Source organism: Rattus rattus, chromosome 5, assembly GCF_011064425.1.
Source record: "Rattus rattus isolate New Zealand chromosome 5, Rrattus_CSIRO_v1, whole genome shotgun sequence".
In the NCBI taxonomy this organism is placed as follows: domain Eukaryota; kingdom Metazoa; phylum Chordata; class Mammalia; order Rodentia; family Muridae; genus Rattus; species Rattus rattus.
Window position 1 is genome coordinate 137687450 of NC_046158.1, and position 16654 is coordinate 137704103.

At 45.7% G+C, this 16654-nt stretch overlaps 2 pseudogenes; both read right to left on the reverse strand.

Moving 5' to 3' along the window:
* Positions 1–4098: 4098 nt before the first annotated feature.
* On the reverse strand, positions 4099–6908 carry LOC116901055 (annotated as a pseudogene).
* An 813-nt stretch (positions 6909–7721) lies between these two features.
* Positions 7722–8778, reverse strand: LOC116900733 (annotated as a pseudogene).
* Positions 8779–16654: the final 7876 nt, after the last annotated feature.

Sequence of the window (16654 nt, forward strand, 5' to 3'; positions counted from 1 at the left end):
GCAGCTCATGGAACTGAAAAGGCTCAGACTTCAGGTTCGGCTTACAGACAGGAACTCATGGGAAGCCCCCTTTCTCTTTCCCTTTGTCCCTGAGCCCCCAGGGATACTTTGGCCTCTTTCTTTGTGATAATGAGATAGTGGCAGCTGATCCACCCTCACTTTCTACCACTTAGGAGGTAGTATACAGAAAATGGGATGATAGTTCTGGATAAGAAAAGTCACAAAATAACTATATCAGAGCAAGAGAGGTATAGAAAATGATTCAGTTGTGTCATATAAGTTATACGCTGTGGATTCGTGGAGCCCTGCGAGAAGGAAAGAGGTCTACCTGTCTATGGACATTTAAAGATGTAAAGAGTAATTAATTGGCCAGGCATGATGGCATGTGACTTTAATCCCAGCACTCCAGAGACAGTGTTGGTGGACCTCTTTGAGTTCAAGTCCAGCCTATTCTATATAGTGAGTTCTAGGTCATAATGAAACCTTGTCTTTAAAAACTAAAATAAAAAAATTAACAACACAAGCAATGTGTGTTAAAGGGCAATTGTCAGTGAAAAGACTGTTGGGGATATAAATTGTAAAACACAAGGGTCCAAAGATGGCCGCTATCTAGAGAATATTAGCTATCTATCTGGCCACAGAACATTGGCTGTGTGTTAGAGTTGCAATTCCAACATGAATGTGATAGGCTAGCAGCTACGTGGCCTGGTCATGGACACCTGCACCCTCAGCCCTGTCTAGCTAAGCTCTCTCCCAGCATGCACTGGTGGCAAGAAATGTCTGTCCATCTCACGCACCATTTCCCTCCAGCTGTTCCTCGAGCTCTGAGATTGGTATAAGTGTTCCCAGGGCAACGGCATGCATGAATTCTCCAGGACGATGTTCAGAGAAAGCCAGACACAGAAGGCCTCATGCTGTATGCTGCCATTTATGTAACTTTCAAAAACAGACAATGCAATCTATGCAGTCTGAAGTTGGGACACAGTTCCCTTAGAGCGATGACTGAGCAGACAAGGAGGGGAACTTACAGGGTGCAAGTCAACCACATTTCTGTATCCCAGCAGCTATAACTCTGTGCCCACCTTATGAAAATGTTTAGTGCTGTACTGCTAAGATCCGTGCACTGTGTGGCATGGCCCAGCCAGGATCTCCCATCTGGTCTCCAGGTTGGCGTCTCATCATTCATTCACATTTAAGCTTAGCTATGTGTTGGTTGCTCTTTAATTCCAGTGCTTGGAAGGCTCTAGAGTACTGTGAGATTGAGGCTAGCCGAGTATACATAGTAAGACCCTGTCTCAAACAAATAAAAAAACTTTATTATTGGTGTGTGTGTACACGCGCACGTGTGTGTGTGTGTGTGTGTGTGTGTGTGTGTGTGTGTTCCAGAGATTAAACACAAGTTGTCAGGTTTGTACGGTAGTCCTTTTTCCTGCTGAGTCATCTCATCCTTCTCCCGATTTTTACATGTTTGTGTATGTTCAAACGTACATGGGTGCATGTGTGGGCATGAAGGCCAGACATTAACTTGAGATGTCACTCCTGAAGAGGGATCTCCCTACTTTTTTTCTTAAAGACAGAGTTGTTTTACTGGGATTGAGGCTGCTTCTGGGTCAGGCCAGGAGCCCCAGGAAGCTGCCTGTCTCTGACTCCTTAGCTCTGAGATCACACCTCTCTGCCTGGAACTTTACAGGGGTTCCGGGACTCAAACTCAGCAACTTCTACTTGAGTGTCAAACCCTTTCCCCAGAGCCGATCCACACATTTTAAAAGTTCTTCTGCTCTGACACAGGTGTTCCCATATCTCTTATCTTTTTGGTTTTGTTCAATTCAAGATTTTTAAAAACCATATCTAAGAACAAAATTGTGCATATCTGGGAAGACCGTGAAATGTTTTGATTAATACATTATGAAGTGTTTAATCAGGGTAGGTGTGTGTGTGTGTGTGTGTGTGTGTGTGTGTGTGTGTCACTGTGTGTGTGTGGTGTGTGGTGTGTGTGTGTGAGTGTTTGCATGTGTGTATGTGTGTGGGTATGTGTGTGTCAGTGTGTGTGTGTGTGTCAGTGTGTGGGTATGTGTGTGTGTGTGTGTGTGTGTGTGTGTGTGTGTGTGTGTTTGTATGTATGTGTGTGTGTGTGTATATGTGTTTGTGTGTGTGTGTGTGTGTGTGTGTGTGTGATGACCAGTTTTATATCAACTTGACACAAGCTAAAGTCCTCTGAGAGGAAAGATGCTCAATTGAGAAAGTCTCTGTAAGATTAGGCTGCAGGTAAGCATATAGGGTATTTTCTTAATTAATGACTGTGGGAGAGGGTCTAGCTGATTGTGAGGCCATCCCTGGGCTGGTAGTCTTGGGTTCTATAAGAAAGCAAGCTGAGCAAGCCATGGGAAGCAAGCCAGTAAGCAGCACCCTCCATGGCCTCTGCCTCACCTCCTGTCTCCAGCCCTGCTTCAGTTCCTGTCCTGACTTCCTTTGATGATGAACAGTGATGTGGAAGTGTAAGCTGATGACCCTAAAACATGTGTACCTCCTCAACATCCATGATTCCTTATTGTTATTGTTGTTGTTGTTTTGTTTGTTTGTTTGTTTAAGTCTTTTACTAACTTAGGACAACTAAGAACAACACCATGAAACAACAACAGATACCACCTGCTCCACATTTGTTTCTTTTACTGACCTTATTTTTGTTGTTTTGAAGCAGGGCATCATGGAGCACACCAGGCCAGTGGAAGCTCACTATGTAGCTCTTATTCCTCCTGCCTCTAGCTCCCAGATACTAGGTTGATTGGTACAAGTCACCACAGCCTATCTCTTTTCCTCAGGATCTAACAACCAACAGGAACCTGGACTCAAGTCACACTTTCCCCGGGGTACGAGAAATTGTGGCTATGGGTCCCATATCAGCAGTGAAAGAGGAGTGTCATCTGTGTGAACGGTGAGCGATGGGATAGGTCAGGGTTCTGAGCAGTACTGGGGCTGTGTGACCCCATGCTGGGAGGAGGGTGCTACTGCTCTGCAGACCCATGCCAGGCAGGTTCCAGCCATCTGCAGAACCACAGGGCTGGAGTGTCGGCAACAGGTCTTTCTGTCCTCTTCAGACAATGCTATGGTGACTGGTGACAGTTGTAAGCACAGTGTGTGAAGACAACTCTTCCAGATGTACTTATTAAAATTCTTCTTTAAAAAGTTCACTATTTTATGTGAAGGGATATTTTGGTTGCATATATACCTTTACCACATGTATGTCTCATGACCATGGAAGCCAGAAACCTGTCAGATCCTCTGGAACTCCATTACAGATGGTTGTAGGGCCATGTGGGTGCTAGGAACGGAACCTGGGTCCTCTGGAAAAGCAACCAGCATGCTTAACCACTGAGCCATCTCTCCAGCCTTCTTATTAAATTTTTTTTAAAGATTTATTCATTTATTGTTGTTAATTTCTTCTTTGTTTAAAGATCTATTTATTTATTTTGTATATGAGTACACTGTGGCTGTCTTCAGACACACCAGAAGAAGGCATCAGATTCCATTACAGATGGTTGTGAGCCACCATGTGGTTGCTGGGATTTGAACTCAGGACCTCTGGAAGAGCAGTCGGTGCTCTTAACCACTGAGCCATCTCTCCAGCCCTTATTCATTTATTATATATAGGTACACTGTAGCTGTCTTCAGATACACCAGAAGAGGGCACCGGATCTCTTTACACATGGTTGTGAGCCACCATGTGGTTGCTAGAATTTGAACTCAGGATCTCTGGAAGAGTAGTTGGGTGCTCTTAACCACTGAGCCATCTCTCCAGCCTTCTTATTGAATTCTTAAATGCTCAGAGACACGGAAGATCGAAAACTTCTAAATTAAAAACAAACAAACAGGGTTGGGGATTTAGCTCAGTGGTAGAGCGCTTGCTTAGCAAGCGCAAGGCCCTGGGGTCGGGCCTCAGCTCCAAAAAAACAAACAAACAAACAAACAGAAAAACAGCAACCACAACAACAACAAGGAGAGTGAAGTTGTGAGAAACACAACAGCTCTGTAGTCACCGACTGACATCATCTCCAGGTTCATCTTAGAGTTCAAAAGAATGAAGGATATGACGCAGAGACATTAGACTTGTGTTAGGGGTAGAAACTTCTGGAAGTAGCTTTTGGTGACATTGATCATCAGCTCCTGTGTGCACCCTGGGAGCTCCCCCAAGAAGAGTCATGGGCAGCAGAAGAAGACAGTGAATGGGGGGACCACAGTTTTTGGAGGTAATACTGTATTGTCAAGAATTTTGGGGTTGGGGATTTAACTCAGTGGTAGAGCGCTTGCCTAGCAAGCGCAAGGCCCTGGGTTCGGTCCCCAGCTCCAGAAAAAAAAAGAAGTTTGCGGCAGTCTTTCAAGACACACCGGGGCCTAATCACACAGCTCTTCCCAATGTGAACATAAGAACCAATCTGGGCAGCCTTGACCCCACAGTCTTCCTCAATAAAGACATGATTCCCAATGTGCAGAGGAAAGAATGCAAGACCTTTGCTGAATTTTCTGAATGGTGGCCTCATGACACTATGGCTTTTCACAACACAGTGACGTTCAACTCTTACATTTGCCAGGTCTCCTCAGATGATACAGTCATTCATTAGAATGGTCTTGCCATTGAGAATGATGTTCTGGCTTCCACACAGAACAGACTGGGGACTAACTTTGTTCCCAGATGCAGTCTGGATGTACTTGGACTTGTACAGCAGTTCGCCCAACTCTGTGGCTGCCTCCTCCTCTCTGAACTTCAGGATCTTGTCGGTTGCTTCCCATCATTTCTTTATGGGAGAAAAATTCGAAATATTTCTGTAGCATTGAAACCTTCATTAGTGTGATCTACAGCCTTCTGGCTGTGTAAGAGTACAGGGTGCGCTTTTATATGGATCTTAGACTTCTATACGGAGTTTAAAAAGTATTAAATAAAAAACCACTGAGAAGTACTTTTTATTCTTATTTTCTACCTGCCCCTTAAGCAAATCCAAGTGTGTCCATGATAAAAGGTGATTTCGTGTTTGTAGGAAGCTTTATCTTCAGTGACTGAAGAGCTTCCGGGAACAACCACTGGGAGCAATCAGCCCCCATGATAATCAAGTGGGAGTTATACTCAACCTCGAGGAACCAAGCCACCCACATGAAGCATCAAAGTCAAGATGGGAAACCGCTTTCTTCTCTCACAAGGAAGAGTCTGAAGAAAGGCAGTCCAAAGAAGAAAGGACCAGGCCAGTGGGACACCAAGTGCTCAGTCTCCTAGCTTGCCTGCCCGCCATCTTGAAAATGGCGGCAGCTTCCGTGACCACGTTCCAAGCAGAAGGAAGAGAAGATGACGAAGTGGAAAGCTAGCCCAAACAATATCCTTTAAGTTTTTTGTTTGTTTTGTTTCCCAGAAGTCCAACCGCGCCCGCCCGGCTAAGGTATGCTTACTCAGCAGCCTGCCTCAGCACAGCCAGATCCCTGTGGTGCACTCCTGCAGGGAACAGCAACCCACAGGAAAAAGAAACCAACCTCTTGTCCTAGAAAGCACGTGCGCGCGGAGATTTTTCGGGAAGAATGTGGCTGTTGGAACTACGGCTAGCTCCCAGTGATGCAATAACATTTAGGGGCAAGTTCAAGAGAGATTCTAGCAAGTTCCACCAGCACAGGCCGCAGTGACTCTTCGCCATCCAGTGACCCACAACCTGCCACCGTCCCTCCCTCATCCCCAGCAAAGCCTGCTTCTCAGCCTTGGTGAGAAAATACCGGGATCCTGCGATATCTCAGCTGTAACAGAGGGGAGATGGCTCAGTGGCCAAACACGAGAACCTAAGTTCAGATCCCCAGAACCCTCTTTAAGAAACAAGCATGGAGTGACCCTAGCACACTGAGGAGTCAAAGACAGGCAGATCCCAGAACAGCAGCCACTCCTCAGGCTATCCTGACGCTCTTCTGAGTGCTTTTCTTCTTTCTAGTCACCGCTCATTATTTCAATCCCCATTGTAAGTCAGTCAGTCAGTCAGTCATCAGTCTGTCTGTCTGTCTCTCCAGTATCTGAGTTCACTTTGCTTACTATATTAGTCACTCTTCCAATCCCGTTCCGTTATAAGTAAAAATCACGCTCTCCCTGTCTTTTCTCCTCCCTCCCTTGTGTGTGTGTGTGTGTGTGTGTGTGTGTGTGTGTGTGTGTGAGTGAGAGAGAGAGAGAGAGAGAGAGAGAGAGAGAGAGAGAGAGAGAGAGAGAGCGCCACCAGAGCTCTTGAAGCAAGAGACAGCAAGGTGGACATTACTGTTCTCATCGGCTCAGGCGACTTTCTGCTGCTGAGATGGCAACTGGCTGTGTGACCCTGGGCAGATTATGTCCTCTCTGATGGCCCTTCTCAGGAGCCCTTCTCTGAGTCTCAGCATTAAATGGGCAATGCCTGGGAAACATGCCCAGCAGCTGGCTTGACCTGAGTCCCTAGCGGATGCTAACCGGTGCCCTAGGACTACCCCCTGAGTGACTTGCTCCATGGAATACCGGAGAAGGGTCCAACTTTGGAGAGCAGATCAGCTCTAGCTTAGGAACCCCAAGTCAGTTCTCAGCCCTGCAAAAATCCTAAGGCACCCACAGAAGTCACTTTGAAGGGACAAGAGATGGACGATGTAAATTCCCTTTCTAGGGAAGCAACAGGAGGAAATGAGTTGACTGCCTTAGAGCCCGGGGCTCCAGGGCAGACTTTCCCTAGGTTGCTTTCCAAACCTGTGGAGCTGTGTCAGAAATGTGGGCTGCAGAGTCATCTGCTGGCAAGTGCTTGGAATGGCCCCGCTGAAAGAAAACGGTGGATTTGTGGTCAGTGTTTAGCCTGGAGTTCCCCAGACTGCTTGCAGAGGTTCTGGGGGTTGCTTACGGTGCCGGTGTTCCAGGGCTCCTCACCTCTTCCCATCGTGGGACCCTATTTTAAGGTTGTCAACAAAAAACATGCAGAAAAATGTGACCCCTCCCCAGTAGTCAGAAGCTTTATCCCAACACATTTCATAACCTTGAATGAAAAATGTTCAAGTCGCAAGATACATGAGAAAGGCCGAGGACTCAGAGTGACTACGGGGGATGGACAAATAAAAGCACTGTGTCACCAGGTATTTTCTTTCTTTTTTTTTTTTCAAGAGAATTAAATCGTTTATTGAGTACACATGACAATGGATGATACACAAGCTTCATTCCCATCTGTTATTTTATCTGATACCGTTATTCAATTTTGATATTGCATAGGGTGTGCCATTTTATAACCAAATTGTGATCTTGCTTGGATGACCCTTTCAATGGTGAAACTCATTACAACAGTAAGTGGCAGTTTAGCAACACCAAGGTTTTTGAAGACAATGGCTTCTCCACTCAAGCAACCATAAATAAATTCCGAATGGAATTTGGCACCACCCTGAAGGAATTTTAACTTCACACTGTTGGGGAAGTTTACCAAGATGGTTTCAGAGTAGACTAACTTTACACAGCACATTTTAAAAAAAAAAAAGACACATTTATTCAGTGTCATGATCAGACTTTTACATTTAGCAGTCAACAGCATGGGTGACAATGGTCTACAGTAAAACCCTTCATTGGAATGCTTTACACTTTCCACAGAACAGAAACTGAAATAACCTGTTGTACAATTAGTCACAGATATAGTCTTGGAGTTTTTGCCCACACACATGAGTATTGTCTAAAACATGTCTTCTTTGTAGCAGCTAAGCCCCGCCACCACTGTACTTGGCTGAGTTCACAAATCTGTTGTAACCTGTAGCTTCCCTGTCACTTCTCTGGCTCTCCTCTCCTGCTAAGCTTTGTTTCCTGGCTGTAATTAGAACCTCCTGTCGCTGCCATAGCTACTGCTACTTCTGGAACCTCCATAGCCACCTTCGTTTCGTGGTTTAGCAGAGAACTGGCCTCCACCACCATCAGGGCCAGAGTTCCTGCCTCCAAAGTGTCCTCCTTTCATGCGTCCAAAATTTGATGACTGGTTGTTGTAATTGCCAAAATCATTGTAGCTTCTGACACCTCCAAAATTGCTTCTATCACTGCCAAATCCATTATAGCCATCCCCACTGCCACCATATCCACCACCACAGCTGCCACCAAAGCCACCACAGCCACTGAAGTTCCCTCCTCATCCAAAATTGTCATTGCCACCAAAACCACCTCCACGACCACCACCAAAGTTTCCAGAACCACTTCGACCTCTCTGACTGATGAAGCACTAGCCATCTCTTGTTTCCACAGAGCCTTTCTTACTTCACAGTTGTGGCCATTCACAGTACGGTATTTCTGAATAACAGTCTAATCCACAGAGTCATGGTCATCAAAGGTGACAAAAGCAAAACCCCTCTTTCTTCCACTGCCTCTGTCAGCCATAATTTCAATCACTTCAATTTTCCCATACTGCTCAAAATAATCTCGTAGGTGATAGTCTTCAGTGTCTTCTTTAATACCACCAACAGAGATCTTCTTCACAGTTAAGTGGGCACCTGGTCTGTGAGAATCTTCTCTTGACACAGCTCTCTTAGGTCCACAACTCTTCCACCCACCTTGTGTGGTCTTGCATTCATGGCAGCATCCACTTCCTCCACAGTGGCATATGTGACAAACCCAAAGCCTCTGGATCTTTTGGTGTTTGGATCTCTCGTTACCACACAGTCGGGGAGTGTTCCCCATTGCTCAAAATGGCTCCTCAGACTCTCATCGGTTGTTTCGAAGCTCAGCCCTCCAATGAAGAGCTTCCGCAGCTGTTCCGGCTCCTTGGGGGACTCTGACTTAGACATGGCGGCAGGGTGATGAGAGCGTTCAGCGAGGCTTCCTCAGCAGCGTCAAAGAGCAGAAAGGAATAAGATAACGAATGTGTCCCACCAGGTATTTTCTTTATATGAAAAGAGACCTTTCATAATAAAACGTATTACCTAAACTGACTGTAATATATATATATATATATATACATATATATATATATATATATATGGATTCTGAACAGGAGAAAAATAAACAGGAGACACCCCCACCACCACGGTCTGTGTAATTTGTAAACATAGGAGGGTGGGAGTGGAATCAGGTCCTGCCCCTCCACACAAGTTGCTACAAATACCCAGGGGCGTCCAAAGGGAGCACCAGGAGGGGAGTCCCCCAAGATGCAAGAATGGGTCTCCAGCCAGGAATGGAAAGTACACCTTCCCCGTGCCCACACACACACCCAGTCCCCTCTAAACCAGATATGGAGGTTTCCAAATGGTTCCAAGCAAATAACAATAATTGGTAATGATAGATAAGGCTCCCCCAAAGCCCCCCAGTGTTTCAGGCACCATTAGCTCAGGTAGCCTTGGAGGGACCAGATTAAGAGACATGTGAACCACGTTCTCAAAGCCTATGGTGGCCATAATTATTTTATTATAACTATAAAAATAGCTGATTGTTTTTGGCACTGATTTTTTTATCTTTTAATTATCTTTTTAAATAGCTTTGTATTTTCAGAAAAAAAATAGAGTTTAAATAGCTCCTGTATGCCTTTCTCCTAGACAATATCATGAGACAATCTGAACACACAAACATCTGAATAAGGCCTTTCGTGTAGACAATTGGACTAGAATAGTGTTAATTTCCTGGTGTCAGTCATCATACGGTGACTAGATAGGAGAATGCCCTTGCTGATCAGAAAGGTGTGCTGAAGTATTAGAGGGTAAAAAGCCAGTGGTCTGTATTTGACTTAGAAATAGTTCAGAGACAAATGCATGTATACCAGTATGCATTTCTACATATACTTCTTTTGAGATAGAGACTCATGTAGCCCAGGCTGGCCTCAAACTCCTTATCATCCTGCCTCCAACTCCTGAGTGCTGGAATTCCAGGCGGGTACCCCCACACCCAGTTTATGAGATTCTGGGGATGGGACCAGGGCTTTATGCGCATGACGACAGCACGCTACCCACTGAGCTATATGTCCATCCTTCCTTAGGCTGTCATGACCCTTGTATAAGAATTTTTTTCTAGCTTTTGTGACTTTTCAAAAAGTCTGAAATTAGACAAGATGACAAGCTAGCCCCACCCCAAATCAAATAAATGGTGCTTTTAACACCATTCTGGGTCCTGTGGCTCAAGCAATACCAGTTTCCCTTGTGTAGGTGCCAGGCAGGTACTAATTGCTTTTTTTTTTTTTTTTTTTGGGGCTGGGAACCGAACCCAGGACCTTGCACTTCCTAGGTAAGCGCTCTACCACTGAGCCAAATCCCCAACCCCGCTAATTGCTTTTTTAGGTCTGTGTCCTGAGTCCTTGGCAGCCTGTGGAGGAGGCGCTGTGGTCGCCCTTCATTTGCAGGTGAGAAAACCTTAAGTCCCGGTGAGGTAGAGAGTGCCCAAGGTCACCCTCCTAACGAGGGATGGGATTGGGCCAGGCTGTCCCAAACCAGAGAATAAAACATCCAAGAGGTTGGACCGATGGAAGGACTGGGGTCCTTGCCCATGGCTGTCAGCTGGATTTGCAGTATCTTCCTATGCTCATGGCTCACCATTTGTGACATGCTCTGCTTACTGTCCCCATATGGCCTTCCCCTACTTCCTCTTCTGGGAAAGACTGTCTTTTCTCCAAACCCACCAAGGAGGGACCTTCTCTCTCCTCTACAGTTCCATAGCACAACACCAGCCCCTCTTGGGGATTACCTCACTTTCCGTCTCCTGCTGTAATTCTTTTTGCAAGGGCAGAACTGTGACTCCACGGCAGGCTCCAGCTCTGCTTAGATTCCAAACCTGGGTTTTCTGCTACTGGCTGTGTGCTCTTGGGCGAGTTACTCCACCTCTCTGAGCACATCAGAAACAAAGTCACTATTATAACTCAGTTCATTACACAGGACTAGGGAGCAGTCAATACATTGTCTGGCAAGCAACAGTAACTGAAATCTTCGATTCTGTTCTTGTGTCCCCTCAAATGTCAGTTTTACAATTTTTTCTCAGATAAATTGGTTATGAGCATGTGTCCAAGTCATATTTCTAGCTTGCTGCAGAATCCAAGCCACAGCTTCCTTTTGTGAAGGAAGGTTCTCGGGAAAAGAGAGTGCTTGGATAACCATTAAACTGGATATAAGACAAAAGGTTTCTGATAATCACTGGGTGTTTGGGTAGGTGATTTCCCTAAAGAGGCTCTAATCCTGTTAAAAGTTTATCAGAAAATTGCTTAAGTACTTACCAGGAATACTAAACGGCCTTGTGGTGGTGGTGGTACAGGGCAGTGGTTGCATTAGAATTTTATCCCTGACCCTAATGGGTATATTCATTCTCTTTCTCTTCCTCTCTCTTCTCTCTCTTCTCTTCTCTTCTCTTCTCTTCTCCCTCTTCTTCTTCTTCTTCTTCTTCTTCTTCTATTTTTTCTCTCTCTCTTCCTCTAACAACTGCCACAGTTGGGGCTTGTTGCTTGTTGACTTTTTTTTTAAAGATTTACTTATTTTATTTGTATGAGTACACTGTCGCTGCCTTCAGACACACCAGAAGAGGGCATCAGATCCCATTACAGATGGTTGTGAGCCATCATGTGGTTGTGGGACTTGAACTCAGGACCTCTGGAAGGGCAGTCAGTGTTCTTAACCACTGAGCCATCTCTCCAGCCCCAGTCTCTCTCTTCTTAATCACCGCTAGCAAAGCTGACATTCCTTTCTCTACACTTCATTCTGGCCGGGCTAGAGCTGTGTGACAGGCCCAGCCTGAAGCAGGTCACATTTATTCCTGTCTCCCACTTCCATTTCGAATGCTCGGTTATAGAGCCAGGCTATGCAGATCATGCTGGGGGATAGGCCTGTGAGAGAAACACACACCCTCCCCTGTCCCCAGTGACGGAAATACAAGGGTTTCAGAGGGGGACGAGGTCATTCACTCTCCTGTTATGTGGTGGGTCAGCTGTGTGCTGTTTGGGTAGATAGAACTTGGTTGAGCTGTCTTTCTGCTACCATAGGATAAGGTTCTTGTCAACTTGAGGATAAAACACAGAGGTGGCAGAGGACCAAAGCCTTGTTACCAAGCACGGACTCTTTTCCTCTGACAACATTGGATCCAAGTTGTTTATAAATGTCTCCTGAGAGATCTGTGGGCATCTCGTCACGGTATGAACAACCAGATGCAGTCAGCAGCTGGAAACGTGCTCTTCTGGAAGAAGCAGGCTGCCTGTCCATCAGGAAGGCTACTACACAGGTAGGAGGAGGGCCGTCTCCAGGTTAGCATGAAGTGAGGTTGGTTCTCAAAGTGTGGTCCCTGAGCAGCGACAAGAACTTACTAGAAATGAGAACTGTTGGGGTTAGACATATGGCTAGGTGGTAAAGAGCACTTACTGCGCTTCCAGAGGACCCAAGTTTGGTTCCCAGCACCCACATCGGGCAGCTCACAACCATCTGTGACTCCATCGCCAGGGATCTGACACTTGTCTTCTGAGTGCAGGTACTTGCACTAATGTGTACGTAGATATACACATACACATAATCAAACTAAGTCTTCAGAAGGAAGGATTCTTGTCCCCACCCAACACGTACAGATTCAGAACTGGCTGGGGCTCGATGCTCCCGCTTAAACATGCCTTCCAGGGCTTGATGCAAAGTTCACATTCGGGTAGGTTAAGCTGTAATACCTGCCCCTTTTCTTCTCTCATTTCCTACCATGTTCTTTGCCTCCTGTCTTCTCACACCCTTCCTCCTCCATAAAACAGCAATACCTTCTCAGAGACCCCCGAGGTTCAGACTAACCGCCCCAGGTGCGTGCGAGCGAGCGCTTCTGTTGTCAGAGACTTAGTGCTGTTTCCTCTGCCTGGAACATTCTTCCTCCAGAGACATGAGTAAATAGGGCCCTGCCTACTTCAAGCATCTTGAATGCCACCTGCTCAGCTATGGCTTGCTTTCTTGCCTGATGTAAAGGAACTTGCCCCCTCCTGCCCCATCTTTCCTCTGATTCTGTTCCCTTCTTTCCACTTGCAACGGTGTGATACCTTGGCCCACCATCTTCCTCCCAAGACAGAGGACGTCTGGTCTCTGGTCCATCTGTGTATTCTCTCAGCTGAATCCTTTGCAAACTGCCCTGCCTAGAAAGCAGGGAGACATCTTGATACCATCCTGTACCAGGACTCCACACACAAAGTAAAGACCGAAGTAAGAACCAGCCACAACAGGCCTTTGCTGCCCAGGACCCTAAGGATGCTTGGAACAAAACGTCACTCACTGGGAAAGAACAACATCTTTGAGAAGAGTCACTATAGCAGCTACCCAAGGAAAAGGTAGCTTCTAGAGGGTGGAGAACTAGGGAACACACCCCACCCCCACACTGATTCTTTTGATAACTCTTTGTCAAGGTCAACCATTCACCATGGCCAGTGCCAGATCCTAAGCAGAAGGCAGATCTGATGCTGTTGTCTCTTTTGGCCAGCTCTCCCATAGACCCTTGGCTCTTTAGCTCCTGGGCCTGCTAAATGTCCCCTCTTGCTGTGAACTGAATACCGTCATGGTCTTCCCAGTCTGTATGTTCAATCTTAACCTGCAATGAGAATGTGGGGATAGGAGGATTAGAGGTTAGTTAAGGTTCTGTGAATCAAACTGGTAGAATAGATGTCCTTATTGCAAAGGTTCCCAGGAGGCCATTCTCCTCCATCACGTGAAGATACCGTGGGAGGCCTTTTGCACACCCACGAGCCACTGAAGCAGCTGGCACCTTGACCTTGGACATGTCAGCTCCAGAACTGTGAGAAAATTAATTCCATCACCTAAGCCACCGGCATGTAGCATTTTGCTATGGCCATCTCTAGCTAACAGATACTCCTACCTCTGCCCCACTGGTATCCAGTTGTCCTGGCTATTCTACAGGCTGAGGAAGGGGACACTGTAAGAGGTGGCTTCTTACAAAATGTTAAGTGACAAGCAGAGTCTGATATCCTTCTTCAGAGTTCTAGCTGCATCCCTGCACCCTCCAAGCAAGAGTCCAGACAAGGGAAACTGAGCCTTCGTGGCCTCTGTCTTCTGCTTTCTGCTCTCCAGCTGGGAGACATTCCTTAGCCTCCCAGCATAGAGTTCTGTTCTCCTACTTCCTGTCCTTCGAGACAGGAACAACAAGCTCTTCTTTTGCGCCCACAGTTATATCCTTCTTCTTCCGGGTCCCAGCTAAGACTTGAACAGTAGACAAAAGCTTCTCCCTGGCGTATCTGAAAAATTGCCTGGGACAGATCATCCAGTCTGCTCCTTAGTATTAGGAACAATAGACAGGCCTGGAGTGTCCCACTTTGCTATTTTGTTGCATAGCCCTGCCTTTCAAAGTCCAAAACTGACATTTCAGTCTCCTTTGGTGAGAAAGGTACCTAAGACATATTAGAATAAAGATTACATGGGAAAAGCAAAATAGAAAGGCAAACTAAAACTATAATTGTTTATATATATATATATATACACACACATTTATATGTATATATATTATATATCTGTATCTCATTTTATAGATCTATACACATAAACATATATATATATCCATTTCAGCACAAGTAGGTATTGTATTTTACACATTTCTCTGACTCTAGCTTCACTTATCTAACATCACACCTTCATCCTTCCACATTTGCACCAAGAGCTCATCTTCTGCCTCTACCTCTGTAACCCAAGTTGCAGCCACTTCTCATACAGCTGCTGGTCTGTCTCCTAAGCGACTACTCTGCTTCTGCCACTCTGTTCTTCAAACAGAAATGAAAAAGGATCTCGGAAAACCCATCTGCTGGTGGCAAGACACCTGTGTCCACTGGGCACTGCTGTTCCTGGAACCAGGGTCCGAAGCAATGGCTCTCACCTGTGCCTTCCCTTGCTTGCCTGCGGAGATAAACATGGGACTCAAAAAGGAGGGTAGGGTGGGAATGTTTTCAGTTGAGAACAGATTTCAAATGGTAGCTTTGTTCTAATGTAGAGGGTTGTTCTAAAAATAGAAAAAATAAAAAAAATGTGATGTATGCACTTTGCAAAAGGGCTGAATTGCAAGATTTATGGGAGATGGCATTTGACTCGTAAGAGTATGCTCACTACAATGGTTGTTGAAGTCAGATACTGCTAGGTGCTTTTTTTTTTTTAAGATTTATTTATTTATTCTATATAAGTACACTATAGCTGTCTTCAGACACACCAGAAGAGGGCATCAGACCCTATTACAGATGGTTGTGGGCCACCATGTGGTAGCTGGGAATTGAACTCAGGACCTCTGGAAGAGCAGTCAGTGTTCTTAGCCTCTGAGCCATCTCCCCAGCCCACTAGGTGCTTATCAATCTGTTTCAGACATTAGAATACTGCAAAGGAGACAGTGGGGTCCCCGAGATTGCAAACTAACTTTTAAATTCAGCTTTGGTGGTTTTCAATAACAGAAATAAAAAGTTCAAAAGGACCAGGAGAATTTTTTATTATAAACAGTGTAGTGAGCCCAATTAATAATTTTAACCCAGGCAGGTGTAACACCCTACTGCCTTAGAAAAACTCCATCCTGAGGATTCTAAATGGGGCAGTGCCATGCCCACCCTGGAAAAACAAGGTGCCAGAAAAAGACCGCCCTGGGCAGCAGTGTAAGAGGCAGGACTTTGCCTCCCCTGCAGAAGCAAGCTTTCTGAGGGGTTCAGGTTCTACCCTCTGGAGGGAGGAGGGGCATTCATAGCCATATCTCCAGGACTCGAGCCCCACTCACGAGAATACAGTTAGAGTACAGAGATGCTTCAAATCATTCTTAGTGTGTCGGTACCTGTGGGGGTGCATTGTGAGGGTGTGTCTCTGTATATTCAATTGTTAATTCTGTACCAGCAGAAAGCCAGATGCTGACAGGATTCTGCGATTGCCATTACGTGGTTTATTTTCTAAGCATTTGTTCTTCCTCACCTGCCCAAAGCGGATCTAGAATTGTATCTGACTGGCTGCAATAAAAAACTAAATAGCTGGGCAGGAAGTAGAGGGAGGGGCTCTGGGAGAAGGAATCAGAGGCAGAAGATTCAGCCTCACAAGCAGTGAGCAGATGGGCCAGAGATAGATCTGGCTACATGGTGGGACACTGTTGCATTAAGTATTAAAAAGGACTGAACCTTTTTATCCCACGCTAACTAGGGCCACATGGCACTGTGAAGTACATTTATGTCAGTGCCTCCACTCTGCCCCCAAGTACTCTCAGACCCAGGTGGTCTGCAAGCCATCCCTGTGTGGCGCCTACACTAGTCCCTAGTCAGTTCCCGAGAGGGGGTAGGGGGTTGGGGGATGGTATATGGAACCAACCATAATTCATCTCTGGTTAGTATCTCTTTCAATGGCTTTCTACTAGCTGCAAACCTTTTGGTTCCAGCTACCCGGTAAAAACCAAGACTCAACAAAACTGCAACCCAATAATCAGACTTATGTGTTAAATACACTGTAGCTGTCTTCAGACACACCAGAAGAAGGCATCAGATCTCATTACAGATGGTTGTGAGCCACCATGTGGTTGTTGGGATTTGAACTCGGGACCTCTGGAAGAGCAGTCAATGCTCTTAACCACTGAGCTCTCTCTAGCCTCCTATATGTTAAATTTTCAATCCACACTACATCCACACAATAAACTCACAACCAGTTGATAAGGATATAAACTGCCCACCTAGATAGATTTACCTATAGAAATCCATCCATATATACAATCCACACACAC